We start from the raw sequence: 3,919 nt of genomic DNA on the forward strand, positions 1-3,919 counted from the left end.
TGGGAGAGCTGGGAAATAGCCAAAGGTGCATAAAGACACTAACTGATTCCCTTCGCTTAGCTGAGGTAATGAGCAGTGGCTTGGGGGGGGCAACTGGGAAAAAGAACGCTCTGGGTAGCTGGGGATGTGGCCGGGTCTTGGTGGACACACACTGCATGGTGCGACTAAATTGTTTCCAGACTAGAGCTAGTCCCTGATGCAGCATAGCTGTTGTAATTCAGATGGGGCACCATACAAAAAAGTCTTGGTAGATGTTACTTTCAGCATGGAGGTAGCTCTACTACTGTGATACACTTAAACTGTAGGGTAGTAACTTCCAACTGGTAACTAAAAGTCAACCGTACTGATTAAGATAAGATTTTTATGATTGTCATGATCTGCTTCAGTTGTTTGGTTTCCTTCTGTTTTGTCTGTTGCAGATTATTTTAACTTCATGATACTGAATAAGAAAGGTTTTGTTGAGAATCATGGCAATTCACATGGCTCAAGTCACTGTTTTCATAATAGGCTACTTTTAAAAATGCATGAAGATAGTGGCTTCCTCAGCCTGCAAAACCACTGACTTATCAGACTGTACCTATCATGTTTTGTTTTTTTTTCATGTCACCTCATGGTGTGATACTTCTTACTTGTGCGGTTCTGCAGTCCAGTTTTGCCACGCAAACAGTGATATGCAGGTACATTCTCACTGCTCTGTGTCTAAAGGGTAGCTGAGGTTAAGTTCTGGCCGTTTACAAGCCATTAGAATTACTACACAGTGTCTTCCTGCAGCTTTCGCCTCCCTCTCAGCTTTTCATGCAACCTGAGAAGCAGTTACGGCACCTTGGGAGCTGTGGATTGTTGGGTTGTGTGACAAATTTGATTGAAAAGCTGTCACTTCCTTGCCATAGCTGTAATAATTCTTGAGTATTCGGTTACTTTAGGAGGATTTATAGCTTCTCACAGCTTTGCCTTGTAAATATCAAGATGTCGAATGAGTGTTGAATTGAGTATGTCAGAGTACGCTTTATTACTGTGTTTTGTGTTCGTGGGTTGGAGTATCTCTACAGCAGATAAATGTACGATTTCCTAGCTTTTGTGTACCAAAGGGTGCTTATATATGATAAACATAAAACTGGATAAAATTTAGTGAAATATTTTAATTGAATGAATTAGCAAGTCATGTGTTCTTGTGTGCAAGTCATGTTTTCTGTAAAGATTCAATGCTTAAAGCAGATAGTATGTCATTGTGGACATGAGTAACTCAGTGCCTGTATTCTTAGTTATCAGAAGTAGGGTTTTATTTTTCTCCTTCCTGCTAGTAAGTGCTCTTTTTTTTGCTGAAAGGTGCTCCTTGTAAATGGGTGTTTGTTAAAAATTTTACTGGGTCTGCAAAACCCAGTGATCGAAAAAGGAGCTGTCAGGATGGAAATGTACAGGAAACCTTTGAGGCCTTAAATAGAATCATGTCAGGATTTAACAACTGGTATTTTCTGTATGATCTCACACCCAGCAGTATCTACAGACAACCCACCTACAGACAACATTGTCTCTTGCAGCAGCTCCTGAGTGTTTTTGTCACCTAAACCATGACCAGTGGCACACACTTCTTAGTTGTAAGTTGCGAAAGAGCTTTTTCTTGCTTTGTCTTATCCTTAATTTATTCTCTTTCTTTCATCCTAATTTGTCTGGAAGTTTTTCCTTTGATTGGTTAAAGGGCAGCAAAACAAGTATCTCTTCATCAGTCGTCCCTCTCTAGCAGTGATTCAAGGATAGTTCCTGCGGATGCTATGACTGGCAGCACTCCAGTACCTGAAGGTATAACTTCAAATCCTTTATTCCTTCTTGCAGCCACCTCTAGAGCTTCAGTGAAGGTGATGCTGCAAGGGGTCAGATCTCCTCCTAATGTGTTACCCAAATCTGATGTCTAGGAGACTGCTGTGGGCAGAAGACACGGCATGTCATGGCAGGCTCTTCAGTGTATAGTGTCATTTTGATCCATACCACACCAGTCACTGCCATCTTGTCTTTTCCAGGTTGTCACTGATCCGTGCCATAACTGGGCAATATAACTAGAAAACAAGCTCTATATTTAGAAAAATAATTTAGTGTCGTGGTGAAGCTGATTTGGAACTTTTTCCATTTCTTAGATAAACTCTTGGGGTTAAAGGTACGACTAGTCTAATTTCAGAGGTGATTGAACAGTACTTCAGTTCTGCAGAAGATAAGTCTCTCCTGAGTTGAGACCTGTCTGCAAAGCTGTTCTCACATGGCAAGAGCTTCCTTCTCAGCCTTGAAGTTTGCGTTGTGTTTGAATACTGACAATCGTATTTCTCTTAGAGTCACCAGCTGGAACATAACATAAAGTGTATGGCAGCTTTAAACCTTGGGTGATGGTTCATATTTTGATAAATACCATACTATCATATGTAATTCCATTTTGAAGATTTTACAAATCAGTCTCATACTAATGTATTTTCTGTGACAATTTTTTTTCCCTATTCTATTTGAGAGACCTTAAGAAATTCTTCCTTAAATATGATTGATTTAAAATGATCAGGTTAGAAAAATGCATATTCAAGACCAGGATGGTTTGAAAAAGTAGGTGATTTGATTATTCTTCAGAGCAGAAAAGAAAGTGGCAGCTATTTCTAAAACCATGAAGAGGTATTCCGAAGTAGGCTCGATCACTGGTTTCCTATCAAAATTTCCCCATGCTGCTTTTTTTGGTGAAGGCATTGTTATATGGTTAAATATAGTTAAATACTGCCACAGAAAACAACCCCATTGGTTCAGGGCTTTGAAGTGTAACATAGAAGTCTGATCCCATTTGCACTGTCTGATGTTTTGCTCAATACCTTTATAAGAGCTTTTGAAACTTCAGAAGCTATTGCCTTGAGTATTCTGTGTACATTAAATCCCCATTTCCCTGTGTACATTAAATCCCCATTTACTCTCCATCCAGAGCTTTTGGGGTATAGGGAGGGGAGCTGGCCTTTCTAGAACATAAAGGGACTCAAAGATAACAGGGACTGCTTTTTTTTAATCCTTTATTAGCTTGGGTGGTATTCTGGAGAACTATGAAGTCTCACAAGGTTTAACTCTTCTTTTTCTACTGTGACGTGCGGAAACAAACTCCACAGCTCATGGAGAGTTATAAAGCAGGTATGTTTATTGCAGCGCTGGGTGCAAGGGGGATTGCTCCTCCAAACTTGCACACTGTAAAGGGTCAGTTATACAGCTTATATACATGCCATATATACATATTCACAAGGTTTTTGGGAAATGATTAACATGTTCATTAGGTTTGTTTTTCTGGGAATTCATTACCATAGACTACTACCCACTCCAGTATGTGCATTGTAGTCTCTCGGTGGTCCTTCAGAATTCTCTAGTAGTCGTTTACTCCTCTTTGTTTTGGTGAACTGTCCTTATCTGCTTGCCAAAAGCCCGGTCTGGCCAAAAACTGTTTTGTTGCGTCTCAATAGTCCTGTTCTCTTTGTTGGGTGATAGCTGTAGCTCTAAGCTGCAAGACTAGTTCTAATCAGATGGTCCTTGGATAGCCGTTCCAGTTGTCTCTATGGCTCCAGATGGCTCTGCTTGTCTGCCACTTCTAAGGTAGCCTCTTATCTATAAGATTCTTACTATGCTATTTGCTATGTTGCAATGTCTAACTGGATGTTGTTTGCCTGTATCAAGTCCCCCCTTTTCTTCTACCTTTGCAAATTCTTTTGCCCTATAGCACCATTCTTTTCGAGGGTTTTGGCAAAATACTTGCCACTTTCAATGTTCTGTCTTAACTTATGTTTCTTCCATTCTTCATATGTGCTACTGGTTTGTTTACACATCCACATGAAGCATTGCAACATACAGCAAACTAACAATCCTAACACAATAAGCGTAATACATGCAATAAAGAGCTGCTTAAGCCATATAAGAT

The sequence above is a fragment of the Charadrius vociferus genome, unplaced genomic scaffold (assembly GCF_000708025.1).
Source record: "Charadrius vociferus isolate BGI_N301 unplaced genomic scaffold, ASM70802v2 scaffold459, whole genome shotgun sequence".
Classification (NCBI taxonomy): Eukaryota; Metazoa; Chordata; class Aves; order Charadriiformes; family Charadriidae; genus Charadrius; species Charadrius vociferus.